At 38.1% G+C, this 18,411-nt stretch overlaps 1 long non-coding RNA gene across 1 annotated transcript in view; it reads left to right on the forward strand.

Moving 5' to 3' along the window:
* The window catches only part of LOC120865381, an 84,567-nt gene extending 68,771 nt beyond the window's left edge, over positions 1-15,796 (forward strand). The window contains exon 2 of the long non-coding RNA XR_005721380.1: positions 15,720-15,796. This is a non-coding gene — a long non-coding RNA (uncharacterized LOC120865381). The remainder of the gene's footprint in view (positions 1-15,719) is intronic.
* The last annotated feature ends 2,615 nt before the right edge of the window (positions 15,797-18,411 follow it).

The raw sequence follows: 18,411 nt of genomic DNA on the forward strand, positions 1-18,411 counted from the left end.
TTGATGACTCAATTCTGCGACCCTAACCCAATTTAGACCTCCAATCTAATTAGCCTATGTAAATAGTCTTTTATTTGTTTTTATGCCTCGGGTTCAACATTTGTAGGCTAAAAAAATTCCACTTAGAACACTTAAACACCAAGAACAAAAACAAAAAACCCTCAACAAACAAACCTAGAAACCTTCCGTATCGCTAAAAATTAGACCAACCTCCTCTAAAAATTCTGCCTGCTAGCACACACCAAATGGTAATTGTGAACTGTGCCAGTAATGTATGACAAGTAGAATTTAATGTTCAACTCCTGAGTATTTTGGAAGACATGACAAAACAAAATCCCAATATCAGGTTCACCTTTAATATTTTGGCTGTTAAATTAAAAATCTTTTTTTTTTTTACTTCTTAGTTATTTAACATATGTGGATGGAACACAACTGGATACTGACTCTTCTCTGACGGAACTTAAAAGATACTAGCAAGATAGGTATTAAATCATTTCATTAGTTATAGTGTCACTCAGTGATACAAGGAGAAATGATCTTAAGTTCCTTTGGCCTGTGGGTTCCAGGCTAAAGTAACCCAGCTTTGCAACATCATAAATTATGCTAAACTAAAGTTTGGCTAACACATTTTAGATAAAACTTTTTTTTAAGTTTCTATGTATAAATTCCACTGGCAGAAAGAATTGACTCATTTATGTTTTAGTTAAAAACTTTTTTTTCTAGGTTCCATGGGTGAGTTCTGTTGCCTAGAAGAGTTGACTCACCTGTGAGTGATGTGTGATGATGTCCAGAGAGCCATTGCCCTGCTCCTTAGCTCAGGTTCCTGACAGTGGATGGCCTGCAGAACACAGTATGTTAGGAAAGTGATTTAGCGATTTATTCCTAAGCTGAAACATAAGAGGCATTTCATCCTCACTTAACAGGCAACATACCTCTGAATGCCATTTTTGAAGTCCTGTCATGAGTCAGCAACAGAATTAGAACCTATCTGTGCTTGAAGTGCCAAGCTTTTGTCATAAATTCTCTCAGGCCATCCTTCCTCTTCAGTTCAGTTCAGTCGCTCAGTCGTGTCTGACTCTTTGCGACCCCATGAATCGCAGTACGCCAGGCCTCCCCGTCCATCACCAACTCCGGAGTTCACCCAGACTCATGTCCATCGAGTCCGTGATGACATCTAGCCATCTCATCCTCTGTTGTCCCCTTCTCCTCCTGCCCCCAATCCCTCCCAGCATCAGAGTCTTTTCCAGTGAGTCAACTCTTCTCATGAGGTGGCCAAAATACTGGAGTTTCAGCTTTAGCATCATTCCTTCCAAAGAAATCCCAGGACTGATCTCCTTCAGAATGGACTGGTTGGATCTCCTTGCAGTTCAAGGGACTCTCAAGAGTCTTCTCCAACACCACAGTTCAAAAGCATCAATTCTTTGGCACTCAGCCTTCTTCACAGTCCAACTCTCCATACGTGACCACTGGAAAAACCATAGCCTTGACTAGACAGACCTTAGTCGGCAAAGTAATGTCTCTGCTTTTTACTATGCTATCTCGGTTGGTCATAACTTTTCTTCCAAGGAGTAAGCGTCTTTTAATTTCATGGCTGCAATCACCATCTGCAGTGATTTTGGAGCCCCCCAAAATAAAGTCTAACACTGTTTCCACTGTTTCCCCATCTATTTCCCATGAAGTGATGGGACCGGATGCCATGATCTTCATTTTCTGAATGTTGAGCTTTAAGCCAACTTTTTCACTCTCTACTTTCCCTTTCATCAAGAGGATTTTTAGTTCCTCTTCACTTTCTGCCAGAAAAGTGGTGTCATCTGCATATGTGAGGTTTTTGATATTTCTCCCGGCAATCTTGATTCCAGCTTGTGTTTCTTCCAGTCCAGTATTTCTCATGATGTACTCTGTGTATAAGTTAAATAAACAGGGTGACAATATACAGCCTTGATGTACTCCTTATCCTATTTGGAACTAGTCTGTTGTTCCATGTCCAGTTCTAACTGTTGCTTCCTGACCTGCATACCAATTTCTCAAGAGGCAGGTCAGGTGGTCTGGTATTCCCATCTCCTTCAGAATTTTCCACAGTTGATTGTGATCCACACAGTCAAAGGCTTTGGCATAGTCAATAAAGCAGAAATAGGTGTTTTTCTGGAACTCTCTTGCTTTTTCCATGATCCAGTGGATGTTGGCAATTTGATCTCTGGTTCCTCTGCCTTTTCTAAAACCAGTTTGAACATCATGAAGTTCATGGTTCACATATTGTTGAAGCCTGGCTTGGAGAATTTTGAGCATTACTTTACTAGCGTGTGAGATGAGTGCAATTGTGTGGTAGTTTGAGCATTCTTTAGCATTGCCTTTCTTTGGGATTAGAATGAAAACTGACCTTTTCCAGTCCTGTGGCCACTGCTGAGTTTTCCAAATTTGCTGGCATATTGAGTGCAGCACTTTCACAGCATCATCTTCCAGGATTTGAAATAGCTCAACTGGAATTCCATCACCTCCATTAGTTTTGTTCATAGTGATGCTTCCTAAGCCCCACTTGACTTCACATTGCAGGATGTCTGGCTCTAGGTGAGTGATCACACCATTGTGATTATCCGGGTCATGAAGATCTTCTTTTGTACAGTTCTTCTGTGTATTCTTGCCACCTCTTCTTAATATCTTCTGCTTCTGTTAGGTCCATACCATTTCTGTCCATTATTGAGCCCATCTTTGCATGAAATGTTCCCTTGGTATCTCTAATTTTCTTGAAGAGATCTCTAGTCTTTCCCATTCTGTTGTTTTCCTCTATTTCTTTGCATTGATCACTGAAGAAGGCTTTCTTATCTCTTCTTGCTATTCTTTGGAACTCTGTATTCAGATGCTTATAATATTATTTCTTATTTCCAGAATGAATAGATCAAAATAATTGACTCCAAAGTACCTTCCTGATGCAGTGAACCAGAGAAATGACCCTATAATGACGCAAATGGAAAACAGAAGCTTTCTTACTCAATAGTAGGGCCCTCAATTTAGGATTGGACTTAAATGACTTTCAGTAAATAATCCACAGTGTACATTGGCACAGAAGTGGTCAAAGACAGCTAAGAAAGATATGCAATAAGTTAGGAAGAAACTAATTGAAAACTTACTCTAATCTGAAGGAAAACAAAAGTGACTCAAGCAAGATTCAAATGTGACTTGTGGAGTTTAGCTAACAGCGCTGCCAAAGCTCAAAGTAGAGAAATGTGTACTTGGGGCTGACAACAAATTGAGATGAAATCATCAGTGGAGGAAGGCAAAATTAGAAGACTGTTAGTGGGTGCCTTCAGAGGCAACAAAGAGAAAAATATTCCCTTCCCTTGGGAAGCCTGTCTGGCTGAGAGAGTGGGAAGTGTCCCTGGCTTAAACCCTGAGGCTGAGGTTTGGGGAGAGTTGGAGGCAGGTTGAGATACAAAACAAGACCAGAGATCAGGAGGCCTGGACTTGGGATTGCCTCCATTCTCTGGCAGAAGCAAGTAGGGGGAAATGTTCACAATTCCAAAGCACCAAGGGGAAACTAGAGAAGGCCAAGAAAACAGAGGCTGTTAGTACTTGTTGGGGTGGGGAGGATAACTGATAGGAGGCAAGGTCTCCTGGCAGGATTTAAAGTCTGTGGCTGTAAATTGACTTCATGTTTCTGGCATTTATACAAACCATGAAAGGTCTTTCTCAATTTTATGGAACCCTTTGGTGGGACTGATGTCCAGTAATTCAGTTTCCCTCTATTTATCTGTATGCAATACATTGTTTCCTGTAGGGAAGGCACCATTGGATTTTCAGACAGCACAGAAAAATCACACTTTTCAACTGCAAATGTAATACTTTTTTTTTTTTAAACAACTGTCAAAAATCCATTATTGGAAAATCAATTCTACACCCAATTTCCAGCAACAGATTAGAGATACCCGGCGAGTGACTTTCAGGACACTGTGGAGTATGTTTTCTTATTTTTGGCATTCTTCCAGAATCTTTATTGAATATCCCTTTTTTTTTCCCTCCCATCCAAAACCATCTAGTTGAGAGTCACATTGCCAACACTGCACTGAAAGATGAACTCCCCAGATCAGTAGGTGCCCAATATGCTACTGGAGATCAGTGGAGAAATAACTCCAGAAACAATGAAGAAATGGAGCCAAAGCAAAAATAGCACACAGCTGTGGATGTGACTGATGGTGGAAGTAAAGTCTGATGCTGTAAAGAGCAATATTGCATAGGCACCTGGAATTGTAGGTCCATGAATCAAGGCAAATTGGAAGTGGTCAAACAGGAGATGGCAAGAGTGAACATTGACATTTTAGCAATCAGCGAACTAAAATGGACTGGAATGGGTGAATTTAACTCAGATGACCATTATATCTATTACTGTGGGCAAGAATCCCTTAGAAGAAATGGAATAGCCATCATAGTCAACAAAAGCATCTGCAATGAAGTACTTAGATGCAGTCTAAAAAACGACAGAATGATCTTTGTTCATTTCCAAGGCAAACCATTCAATATCATGGTGATCCAAGCCTATGCCCCAACCAGTAACACTGAAGAAGCTGAAGTTGAATGGTTCTATCAAGACCTACAAGACCTTCTAGAACTAACACCCCCAAAAGATGTCCTTTTCATTATAGAGGACTGGAATGTAAAAGTAGGAAGTCAAGAGATCCCTGGAGTAACAGGCAAATTTGGCCTTTGAGTACAGAATGAAGCAGCGCAAAGGCTAATAGAGTGCTGCCAAGAGAATCCATTGGTCATAGAAACACCCTCTTCCAACAACACAAGAGAAGACTCTACGCATGGACATCAACAGATGGTCAATACCAAAATCATATTGATTGTATTCTTTGCAGCCAAAAATGGAGAAGCTCTATACAGTCAGCAAAAACAAGACCAGGAGCTGACTGTGTCTCTGATTATGAACTCCTTATTACCAAATTCAGACTTAAATTGAAGAAAGTAGGGAAAACCACTAGACCATTCAGCTGTGACCTAAATCAAATCTCTAACGATTATACAGTGAAAGTGACAAATAGATTTAAGGGATTAGATCTGATAGATCTAATCTATCATAGTGCCTGAAGAACTATGGACAGAGGTTCATGGCATTGTACAGGAGGCTGTGATCACGATCATCCCCAAGAAAAAGAACTGCAAAAAGGCAAAATGGTTGTCTGAGGAGGGCTTTAAAAAGCTGTGAAAAGAAGAGAAGCGAAGGCAAAGGAGAAAAGGAAAGATGGATCTATTTGAATGCAGAGTTCCAAAGAATTGCAAGGCGAGATAAGAAAGCCTTCCTCATTGATGAAAGACATAGAAGAAAACAATAGAATGGGAAAGACTAGAGATCTCTTCAAGAAAATTTGAGATACCAAGGGAACATTTCATGCAAAGACAGGCACAATAAAGGACAGAAACGGAATGGACCTAACAGAAGCAGAATACTAAGAAGAGGTGGTAAGAATACCCAGAAGAACTATACAAACAAGATCTTCATGACCCAGATAACCACAATGGTCTGATCACTCACCTAGAGCCAGACATCCTGGAATGCAAAGGTAAATGGGCCTTAGGAAGCATTACTAGGAACAAAGATAGTGGAGGTGATGGAATTCCAGTTCAACTATTTCAAATCCTAAAAGAATAATTCTGTGAAAATACTGTACTCAATATGCCAGCAAATTTGGAAAACTCAGCAGTGGCCACAGGACTGGAAAAGGTCAGTTTTCATTCCATCCCTAAGAAAGGCTGTGCCAAAGAATACTCAAACTACCATACAGTTGCACTCATCTCACATGCTAGCAAAGTAATGTTCAAAATTCTCCATTTCATACTTCAATGGTACGTGAACCGTGAGCTTCCAGGTGTTCAAGCTGGATTTAGAAAAGGCAGAGGAACCAGAGGTCAAATTGCCAGCATCCTTTGGACCATTGAAAAAGTAAGAGAGTTCCATAAAAACATCTATTTCTGCTTTATTGACTATGCCAAAGCCTTTGTCTGTGTGGATCACAACAAACTGTGGAACATTCTTCAAGAGAAGGGAATACCAGACCACCTGACTGGCCTCCTGAGAAATCTGTAGTCAGGTCAGGAAGCAACAGTTAGAAGTGGACATTGAACAGTAGATTGGTTCCACATCGGGAAAGGAGTACATCAAGGCTGTATATTGTCACCGTGCTTATTTAACTTATATGCAGAGTACATCATGAGAAATGCTGGGCTGAATGAAGCACAAGCTGTAATCAAGATTGTTGGGAGAAATATCAATGACCTCAGATATGCGGATGACACCACCTTTATGACAGAAGGAAAACAAGAATTAGAACCTCTTGATGAAAGTGAAAGTGGAGAGTGAACAAGTTGGCTTAAAATTCAACATCCAGAAAACTAAAATCATGGCATCTGGTCCCATCACTTCATGGCAGATAGATGGGGAAACAGTGGAAACAGTGACAGACTTTATTTTGGGGGGCTCCAAAATCACTGCAGATGGTGACTGCAGCCATGAAATTGAAAGATGCTTGCTCCTTGGAAGAAAGGTTATGCCCAATCTAGACAGGATATTTAAAAGCAGAGATACTACTTTGCCAACAAACATCTGTCTAGTCAAAGCTATGGTTTCTCCAGTAGTCATGTATGGATGTGAGAGCTGGACTATAAAGTAAGCTGAGCGCTGAAGAATTGATGCTTTAACTGTGGTGTTGGAGAAGACTCTTGAGAGTCCCTTGGGCAGCCAAGAGATCCAAGCAGTGCATCCTAAAGGAAATCAGTCCTGAATGTTCATTGGAAGGACTGATGTTGAAGCTGAAACTCCAATATTTTGGCCACCTGATATGAAGAGCTGACTTGTTTGAAAGGACCCAGATGCTGGGAAAGATGGAAGGTGGGAGGAGAAGGGGATGACAGAGGGTGAGATGGTTGGATGGCATCACCAACTCAATGGACATGAGTTTGAGTAGGCTCTGGGAGTTGGTGATGGACAGGGAGGCCTGGCGTGCTGCAGTCCATGGGGTCGCAGAGTTGGACATGACTGAGCAACTGAACTTACCTCTTGGAAAGAAGTATTTTTTGTCTTTTTAGTGTGAAACTGAATACCCTTTTCAGGGTATTAAATATCATGATTAAAAGATCATGATTTGCAGTTTCTTAATGATTAAGATGTTCAGTGTCCCTTTGTGTGCTTATTTACTATCAATACTGTAAATCTGGACAGTATCCTCCCTGTCCATCACCTCCATACTGTCCTCCCTGTCCATCACCAACTTCCACACCTCTAGGATAGAATTTCTTAAGTTTTAAAAAAAATAATAACAACATACCCTAATCTTGGCACTCTCAAATCTGTTAAAGAATGTGTAGCTGTGGGGACATTCATACATTGCTTGTGGCACTGCCCTTCTAGAAAATGGTTTAGTAGCTTTTTTGTGAATTTAAATTTATCCTTACCATATTACCCAGCAATCTCACTCATGGGTATTTACCATAGAGAAATGAATTCTTACTTTCATAAAAACTTGTATAAAAGTTGTATAAAAATATTTAGGCAGCACTGTTTATGATCATCCCAACCTAGAAACAACCCACGCTTTCTTCAATAGGTAGGTGTCTAAACAAAGTATTTAAATTAATACAATGGAATATTACTCAGCATCAAGCAGAAGCAAACTATTGACATATGTAACAACATGGATAAACTTCACATGGATTATGCTAGGTGAACAAAGCTGATCTCAAAAAATTACATACTGTGTGATTGCTTTTTATGATGTTCTGGAAAAGGCAAAGCTATAGTGACAGAAAACAAATCAGTAGCTGCTGGGGTTACAAGGTCAGGGAAAGGTATGATTATAAGAAGCAGCACAAGATAATTTGGAGAATAATGAAACTGTCTGTTCTTATTGTGAACATTGTTATATGGTCAAGGCATGTGTTAAAGGGCTTCCCTGGTGGCTCAGATGGTAGAGAATCTTCCTGCAATGTGGGAGACACAGGTTCAATCCCTGGATCAGGAAGATACCCTGGAGAAGAGAATGGCTACTCCCTCTAATGTTAAAACTCATAGAACTGTATATACCTCAAAAAGAGGTGAATTTTAATGAGTGTGAATTATAGATAAATAATATTGATGAAGTTTGTCTTTACCAAGTAAGTAGAAGTGGTCCCCACACAGATTAGTTCCTTAATTGTAGGTATTTGCACATTATCTAGACCTAACAGTCTGACTTGTAATGCTGATTTAAGGCCTTTTAGAGGTAGAAACCAGGTTCTGGTCTTCTGTTGTTATATTTTTCATGGATAGATAACTTGAACATTCTGAAAAATTTTATATTCACATTGAATATTTCTTACTAGAGAAATAATAAGAATTCATCAATCTTGCCATGTATTTTATCATGGTAGAATAATTATTTGTTCCCCTTAAAATTTTTTATTTTATATTGGAGTATAGTTGATTACAGTGTTGGTTAGTTTCAGATGTACAGCAAAGTGATTTAGTTATGTGTATATAAATATCTATCCTTTTTCAGATTCTTTTCCCATAGAGGCTATTACTGAGTATTGAGTAGAGTTCCCTGAGCTATATAGTAGGTCGCTGTTGATTATTTTATAAATAGTAGCATGTATATGTTATTCACAAGCCTCCTAACTTATCCTTCCCCTTTTGGTTACTGTAAGGTTGTTATCTAAGTATGTTTCTGTTTTGTAATTAAGTTCATTTGTATTATATTTTTAGATTTCACATATAAATAATAGCATATGATATGTATCACACAGGTTGATTTGTGGATGTTGAAAAATCTTTCCATCCCTGTGGTAAATCCCACTTGTATGAACCTTTCATATATTATCGAATTTGGTTTGCTTGTATTTTGTTGAGGATTTGGGGGTCTATGTTCATCAGTGATACTGCCTGTAATTTTCTTTTTTGTGGTATCTTCGCTTGGGTTTGGTATCAGGGTGATTGTGGCCTCATACAATAAATTTCGAAGTTTTCCTTCCACTGCAGTTTTTTGGAAGAGTTTCAGAAGGATAGGTGTTAACTTTTCTCTAAATGTTTGGTGGAATTTTCCTGTAAAGCTATCTGGTTTTGGACTTTCATTTGTTGAGAGTTTCTTAATTACAGTTTCGATTTCAGTACTTGTGATTAGTCTGTTTATATTTTCTATTTCTTCCTGGTTCTGTCTTGGAAAATTGTACCTTTCTCAGAATGTATCTGTTTCTTCTAGATTATCCATTTTATTGGTGTATAGTTGCTTGTAGAAGTCTCTTATGACCCTTTGTTTTCATGTTATAACTTCTTTTTCATTTCTAATTTTATTGATTTGAACACTTTTTTTTTTCCCCCCCTTGGGGCTTCCCTGGTGGTTCAGATGGTAAAGATACCACCTGCAGTGCAGGAGACCCAAGTCTGCCTAAAAGTTTATCAATTGTGTTTATCTTTCCAAAAAAAAAAAAAAAGATTTTAGTTTCTTTTATCTTTTCTTTGCATCTATTTCATTTATTTCAGCTCTAATCTGTATTATGTCTTTCCTTCTACTAACTTTGGGTTTTGTTTGTGCTTTCTCTAGTTGCCTCAGTTGTAACTTTTGGTTGTTTATTTGAAATTTTTCTTGTTTTATGAGGTAAAGTTGTACTGCCATAAACTTCCCTCTTAGAACTGTTCTTGCTGCATCCCATAGGTTTGGGACCATTGTGTTTTCATTGTCATTTGTCTCTAGGTATTTTTTATTTCCTCAATGACTTCTTCAGTGATCCATTGGTTTAGTGATGTACTATTTAGCCTCCATGTGTTTGTGATTTTGTGCAGTTTTTTTCTTGTAGATGATTTCTAATGTCATTGTGGAAAAGATCATTGGAAAAAATGCTTGCTGATATTTCAATTTTCTGATATTTACTGAGGCTTGCTTTGTGGTCCAGCATGTGATCTATCCTTGAGAATGTTCATTTGCACTTGGAAAGAATGTGTATTCTGCTTTTGGATGCAGTGCTCTATAAATATTAATTAAGTACATCTGGTCTATTAATTTTCTGTCTGGATAATCTGTCCATTGATTTAAGTGGGGCGTTAAAGTCCTCCACTATTACTGTGTTGTCAGTTTCTCCTTTTACAGCTATCAGCATTTGTGGTGCCCCTGTGTTGGGTGCATATATATTTATAATTGTTATGCCTTCTTCTTGGATTGATCCCTTGATTATTATGGAGTATCCTTCTTTGTCTCTTATAACAATATTTTAAAGTCTATTGTGTGTGATGTGATTATTGCTACTCCAGGTTTCGACTTGCATTTGCATGGAATACATTTTTCCCTTCTCCTTCCTTTCAGTCTACACATGTGCTCTGAAGTGGGTCTCTTGTAGACAGTGTATATATGTCTTGTTTTTGTATCCATTCAGCCAGTGTATGTCTTTTGGTTGGAGCATGTAATCCATTTACATTCAAGATAATTACTGATCTGAATGTTCTTGTTGCCATTTTGTTAATTTTTTTGGATTTATTTTCGTAGGTCTTTTTTCTTCCCCCTTCCTTTTGTTCTCTTCTCCTATGATTTTATGACTCTCTTTAGTGTTGTGTTTGGGTTCATGTTTCATTTTTGCATGTATATCTTACAGGTTTTTGAGTTGCAGTTAATATGTTTTCATTTGGCAGTGTGTATGTATATGTGTGTGTGTGTGTGTATGTATATATATATATATACATACACACACTCATACAAACACAAGATTGATTTAAGTTGCTGGTCTCTTTTTTTTTTTTTTAATTTGGTGGCTTTTTTGTGTGTGTGTGTGTTTGAAAAGTTTAATTATTTTATTTTATTTTAATATAAATTTACTTATTTTAATTGTGGGTTAATTACTTTACAATATTGTATTGGTTTTGCCATATGTCAACATGAATCCGCCACAGGTATACACATGTTCCCCATCCTGAACCCCCCTCTGCCCTCCCTCCCCATACCATCCCTCTGGGTCTCTTAATTTAAAATTCATTCTCAATATCCAGAATTTGTACTTTGCTCACTGGTTTTGATGTCATATTTGTGTGTGGATGATTTCCTACTTTACTGCCAGTGAGATTTCCCATTTGTAATTTCTTGTTCCTAGTTGTGGCCTTTTCTTTTCCTCCTAGATATATTATTTTAGCATTTGTTGTAAAGATGGTTTGGTGGTGGTGAATTCTGTTAACTTTTGCTTGTCTGTAAATCTTTTGATTTCTGCATTGAATCTAAATGAGACCCTTGCTGGATAGAGGATTATTGGTTATAAGCTTTTCCCTTTCATTACTTTAGATATATAATGCCACTCTGCTGGCCTGCAGAGTTTCTACTGTAAAATCAGTTTGATAATCTTGTGAGGATTTCCTTGTATGGTTTTTGTTGCTTTTCCCTTGTTGCTTTTCATATTTTCTCTGTCTTTAATTTTTTAATCAATTTGATTAATATGTTTCTCATCATGTTCCTTCTTGGGTTTATCCTCTGTGGGACTCTCTGTGCTTTCTGGACCTGGGCGACTGTTTACTTTCCCATGTTAGGGAACTTGTCAGATATAATCTCTTCAAACATTTTCTCAGGTCCCTTCTCTTACCTCCTTCTGGAACCCATATCATGTGAATGTTTGTGCATTTAATGTTGTCCCGGGGAAATTTTAAACTGTGTTCGTTTTTTTCTTTATTCTGTTGCACAGCAGTGATTTCCACTATCCTGTCTTCTTGCTCACTTATTGATTCTTCTGCCTCATTTATTCTGCTATTTATTTCTTCTAGTGTATTTTTCATTTCAATTATTACATTGTTTATCTCTGTTATTTGTTCTTTAGTTCTTTGAACTCTTTGTTCACCATTTTTTGTATCTTCTCAGCCTGTGTCTCTAAAAGAAAAAGATCTCTTTTCCTGAGATCTTGGATCATCTACTATCTTTCTCTGAATTATTTTTCATATAGATTGCCTAACTACACTTCACTTAGTTGTTCTTGTTCCTTCATCTGGAACATATTCCTCTTCCATCTTATTTTGTCTAACTTCCTGTATTTGTGGTCCCTGAGCAACTTCACTTTCACTTTTCACTTTCATGCATTGGAGAAGGAAATGGCAACCCACTCCAGTGTTCTTGCCTGGAGAGTCCCAGGGACAGGGGAGCCTGGTGGGCTGGTGTCTATGGGGTGGCACAGAGTCGGACACAATTGAAGTGACTTAGCAGTTACAGGTTGCTGTGGGCTCAGGAAGGTTTTAAACAGCCTATCTGCTGATGGGTGAGGCCGTGTGCCTGTCCTTTTGGTTGTTTGGTCCGAGGCATTGGTTGTTTGGTCAGCAATAGAACCTATAGACTGTTGTATGGGGCAAGGTCTTGGCATCAAAATAGCAGCCTCCAGGACAGCTCACATCAGTGAATACTTTCCAGTACCTCTGCCACCAGTGTCCCCTCTCCACAGTGAACCACCCCAAAGTGATCTCTCCAGGAGACCTTCCTTCAAGACCAGCTGGTACGTCTGGTCCAGACTCCTGTGAAGTTACTGCTTTTCCCCCTGGGTCCCAGTGTGCATAAGACCTTGTATGTGCTCTTCAGGAATAGAGTTCCTGTTTCCCTCAGTCTTGTGGAGTTCCTGCAGTCAAGCCCTGTTAGCCTTCAAAGCCAAATGCTCTGGGGGCCCCTCCTCCCAATGTCAGACCCCCAGACTAGGGAGCCTGAGATGGGGCCCAGTACTCTCACTCCTGTGGGAGAACCTTTGCAATATAATTATTTTTCATTTTGTGGGCTGCCTGCCCGGTAGATATGGGATTTGATTGTATCATGAATGCTCCCCTTCTGCTGTCTTGTTGTGGTTTCCTCTTCATCTTTGGAAGTAGAATATCTTTTTTGGTAAGTTCCAGACATTTTTGTTGATGGTTATTCAGCAGATGGGCTTCCCAGGTGGCTAGTGATAAAGAACCTACCTACCAGTGCAGGAGATGTAAGAGAGATGTGTACAGTCCCTGGGACTGGGAGATCCCTTGAAGGAAGGCATGGAAATCCACTCCAATATTCTTATCTGGAGAATTCCATGGACAGAGGAGCCTGGAGGGTTATAGTTCGTAAGGTCGCAAAGAGTCAGACATGACTGAAGCAACTTAATACACACACATTTAGCAGTTAATTGTGATACTGTTGTTTTGTGAGATAAGATTCACTCAATCCTTCTACTCTGATCTTTTGCCCTCAAATCCAAAATAGAAGAGTTATTTGAAGTCCTTATATATCATTTTTAACAATTTTTAAATGTAATAATAATAATATCACAATGAAACAGCAGCAAAAACTGATATGTCTAGGGATAAACCTAACAAATGATGTACAAGATCATCTTGGAAAATATTGTAAATTATTATTGCAAGGCATAAAAAAAGACTTAAGTAGTTAAGACCATAGTCAATGAATTTTTCTTGTTCAATCTCTCAGTTGTGTCTGACTCTTTGCGACCCCATGGGCTGCAGCATGCCAGGCCTCCTTGTCCTTCACCATCTCCTGGAGCTTGCTCAAACCCATGTCCATTGAGTCAGTGATGCCATCCAACCATCTTGTCCTCTGTCATCCCCTTCTCCTCATGCCTTCAATCTTTCAAGCATCAGGGTCTTTTATAATGAGTTGGCTCTTTGCATCATGTGGCCAAAGTACTGGAGCTTCAGCATCAGTCCTTCCAATGAATATTCAGGATTGATTTCCTTCAGGATGACTGGTTTGATCTCCTTGCAGTCCAAAGGACTCTCAAGAGTCTTATCCGTTACCACAGTTCAAAAACATCAATTCTTTGGCCCTCAGCCTTCTTTATGGTCCAACTCTCACATCCATAATGACTATAGGAAAAACCATAGCTTTAACTAGACGAACATTTGCCATTAAAGTAACGTCTCTGATTTTTTAATATGCTATCTAGGTTTGTCATAGCTTTTCTTTCAAGGAGCAAGTGTCTTTTAATTTCATAGCTGCATTCACCATATGCAGTGATTTTGTCAGTGAATAGGAAAACTCAATATCATAAATGTCACCTCACTGTGAATAATTTATGCATTCTAAATTTCAGTCATACCTGAACAGGTGTTTTAATTTTGTGAAATTTTATGAGATGATTGTAATATTCATTTCAATAGTAAAGAGCCAATTTGAGTTGAAGTGACTGTGAATAAGAAAGAAAAGGGGAATATGATGTGGCACACAGATCCCTCTGTAGGAATGAAGGGATTTATGCCCCAAATGACGAGTGCTGCCAACAGACTCTCCTTAGCTGTCAGCTGCCTTTGGACATTGCCCCAGTTGAGAAGAGTTTTCCAGCCCAAGGCCATGCCCCTTGTCCAGGGTGTTTTACTGATCAATGCTAGGGTATAAAGGCCACACCTTTGTCCCATCTCAGGACAATTCTGAGGTTCACTGAGACCTTCAGTAGGAATGGATCATAGCTCAACTTCTCCTTCTGCCCAGTTTAGCTTCCTTCCTTTCCCTTCCATGTGTTCTAACTCCAAGAGGAATCTGTGACAAAGCTCTTGCATGGTTATATCTAGCTCAGGGTTTTCCTTGCTTGTGGAATCTAACCAGTGACTGAGGACTTCTTCAGATATCAAACCCTGCTTATTATAAAGCTATCGTCCTTAATATAGCATGGTACTGGCTTCAGAATAAATGAATAGATATATGAAACAGAAAAAGAATACTTGGTATATGTGAGGAGTGACATTATATTGGGAAAAAATGCACTGTTTACCAATAGTTGCTCTGACAGTTGTCTAACAGGTGGGGGAAAAATAGGCCTTTTGCCAAAAAATTCCCACAATGAGTAAGTACATAAATATAAAGAACAAAAAAATAAAATTGTTAATAAAATGTGACAAGACAGGAAAGAAGTTCTTAAATACCTGTGGCAGATTCATGTTGATGTATGGCAAAACCAATACAATATTGTAAAGTAATTAGCTTCCAATTAAAATAAATAAATTTAAATTAAAAAAATAATATGCAAAGGTTGAAACTGTAAAAAAGAGATTAATAAATTTGATTACGTGTATATTTAAATTTTTCATTATATGTGTCAAACTTGGAGATGTATAATCCAAAGAATTGAACTTAGAATATGTAAAGAATTTCCACAAATTAGTAAGAGATACAAGCAACAAACAGTAAACTAGCAAAGGTGCAAAATGCAGATTTGCAGGGGAAGAACTGCAAATGGCCAAAAAACTGAAGAAAAGATGGTCAGACTCACTAATAATTAATGAAATACAAATCAGGAGATGCTATTTCTCATCCTTGAGAACTAGCAAAAATAAAGTGTAAATATAACAAATGTGGGGGGGAGATGTGAGAAAATAGCAACATCTTCTTTGAAGAGGCATTTGGTAATATCTTTCAAATTTTATTTCACATGTACATTTTTGAGAAACTCATGGAAATGTGCATATACTGACTTAATAGTGACCATGAGTTCTCTCTTATTTGTAATAGCAAATATTTGGAAGCAATCTGCGTGTCTGTACATAAGGGATGGGTGAACACTTGTATATACATATCATGAAATATTTATCATGTAGCAGTTAAATTGAGTTAAGCATGTTTACCTGCTTCAACAAAAATCTTGAAAATATATTATGGGATAAAAATTGTGTGTGGTAAAAATATTTAAATTTAAACTTGTTAAATATTGTATTGTTTACAATTTATGAAGAAACATGCAAGTGGTAAATATTCTTAACTGTGTTACAGAAGGAAACCATAACAGCTTCAGAAAGATTGCTGTCTTTGAGGAGAGCAGAGAATGAGATGGGAGAAGTCTTCAACTGTAAGTAACATTTCATTTTTTATGAGTGTATATATTTGACTGCGTTGGGTCTTGGGTAGTATGCAGGATCTTCATCGCAGCATGCAGGATCTTCTGTTACGGTGCACAGACACTAGTTGTGGTGTCTGGGCTCAGTGTTGCAGTGCACAGGCTCCAGTGCACGTGGACTTAGGTAGTTGTGGCAGCAGGCTCTCTGGTTGTGGTGTGTGCTCAAAGTGCATTGGCACATAGTTGCAGCGTGTGGGCTTAGTTTGTTCATGGTGTGTGGGATCTTTGTTTCCTGACCAGGGATAGAACCTGCATCTTTTGCATTGCAGGGCAGACTCTTGACCACTGGACCACCAAGTAAGTGCCAACATTTCACTTTTAATGGAAGAAAAAAAAATCTTAAGTGAAAGTAATCTGAAAATGACAAAATGATATTAATTTTGGATTGTGGATATTCTGTGCATTTTTCTGCATGCCTAAAGTATTTTATTACATAAAGTTTTAAAAATTTATAAGACAAGTGATGTGTAGTAGAGGCCAGAAGTGAGCAAGTCTTGAATGGATTTTGTAATAATTTAAAAAATATCCTTTGAGTTTTGAAAATACTTTGAGGAAATTTTTGTTTGTTTTAATGTAAAATTTATAAAATGTGAAATTTACCTTTGTAATAATTTTAAAGAATGTTCTTATGACTTTTAGTTTATTGATAATGTTGTGCAACTATCACTAATATCTAATTTCATGCTTTCTGTCACCTTTTGCGGAATCTTGCAAGGAACCAGAAGTCCTGATTAGCAGTAGCAGCTGGAGATAAATGACCAAAATATTAATATTAAGTGATTTTATATGGATTCATAGAGAGAGACTTGTGAGTGTTCAACTTACATGTTTAAATTGCTGTATAAGTAGAAACTTAGGGTCTTAATACTTCCTTTACAGAAAAGAAGAGCTGTTAGCAACTTTCAGAGTTACTCAGTAATGCCTTTTCCTGGATAGTAACTTCACCCTCAACTCTGTGTGATTTTATCCTTCTTGTGGCACTGCCCAAAACAGAAAAACATGACTTCTGTCTAAGCCTTCAATGGATATCCTCTCTTGCCTTCCCAGACTTAGGAGAAGACGTCTCCTTGTGTTGGAAGACTTAGGAGCTGCTATAGACTGAATGTTGTGTTTCCCATCAAGGTTCATGTTTTGAAATCCTGATCCACAGTGTAATAGTATTTGGAGGTGGAGCCTTGAGGAAGTGATTAGGTCATGAAGACAATGCCTTTGCAAATGAGATTAATGCCCCCTATAAAAGAGGTTCTGGAGAGTTCCCCTGTCCCTTCCGCCATGTTAGGACACAGAAGACAGCTGTCTATAAAACAGAAAGTGGGCTCTCACCAAATACTTAATCGGTTATCACCTAGATATTGAACTTCCTGCCTCCTGAACTGTGAGAAATATTTTTTATTGTTTATAAGCCACCCAGTCTGTGGATAGTCCACTGTTATCACCCAGTGGATTAGGACAGAAACCCTTCTTCTGATATTTGCAGCACAATGTGTGTATTTATTTCCATGATAACAACTACTCTTAGTTTTGTTATTACTTACAACAGTCAGCCTATCACCTCAGGAGGCTCTTGAATCCTGTGATCATATTGTTTTACCTTTGAATCCTCAAAACTTAGCATCATTTCTGAAACTTAGTAGATGTTCAAGTAAATGTCACTTGAATGAGTGGCTTCAGTGGATGCAGTATCTGTGACTCATTTCAAGTCTGTGCAAATCCAACAACAGACATTAGTCAGAGTTCCCATTTTTGATTAGCTATTGAAAGTGGGACAGTTGATCTATGATTTAGCATACCTCCAGTAAGCAAGCCCAAGAGAATAATGTTAAAAACCTGCCCTCCTGCAAGAGTCTGCTTGATCAAGGACCTTGTTTTAGTGGTTGATTTCCACAGTTAAGTTGTTTCTCACAATCTCATGTTGGGTGTCCCTTCACATGATTTGTTGATTTTTAGCAAAACTGAAGAAAGAATAAGAATTCTTTAGAATTTTATATGTTGTCCCATAATGCATTCTTAATACTGAGGAACATACAAATCCAGGCTAAAATTCTTCTATTTGGCTCTGGAAGACTGAAAGCAGATTACTGTAGTGATCAGAAGTTTGGCTTGCAATCAGATGGATTGTGCGTCCTATCTGTACTCTGTTACTTTCTATCTAGAAGTCACTAGGCAAATTACTTTACTTCTCTAAGACTCAATTTTCTTATCTGCAAAGTGGATATAATAATAAAAATGAATAATAAAAAATGAACTTCATAAATTTTCTGTGAATGTTAAATGAAGTAATACATATGAGAAGCAGTAAGCATGTGTAGTAAGTGTTCCCTTAATATCAGTGATTGTTATCTGGAACTTTGAGTGATAGATAGTTTTTGGTCATGGAAAGAGTCTCTAAGGAACCTCTACGGTTGTGTACAATACAGAAGAATGTAATGTGAATAAGTTCAAGGAATTCAGGATTCAAAATTCAATTTTACTTGAAAGACCTTGGGCAATTCACTTAATCCTCATGTGTCCTCAGTATTGTTAAAAATATTGTCTTAGCCTTTTTCACATCTCTCTTGCTATGTATTT

This window comes from Oryx dammah, unplaced genomic scaffold (genome assembly GCF_014754425.2).
Source record: "Oryx dammah isolate SB20612 unplaced genomic scaffold, SCBI_Odam_1.1 HiC_scaffold_6, whole genome shotgun sequence".
Taxonomy (NCBI): Eukaryota; Metazoa; Chordata; class Mammalia; order Artiodactyla; family Bovidae; genus Oryx; species Oryx dammah.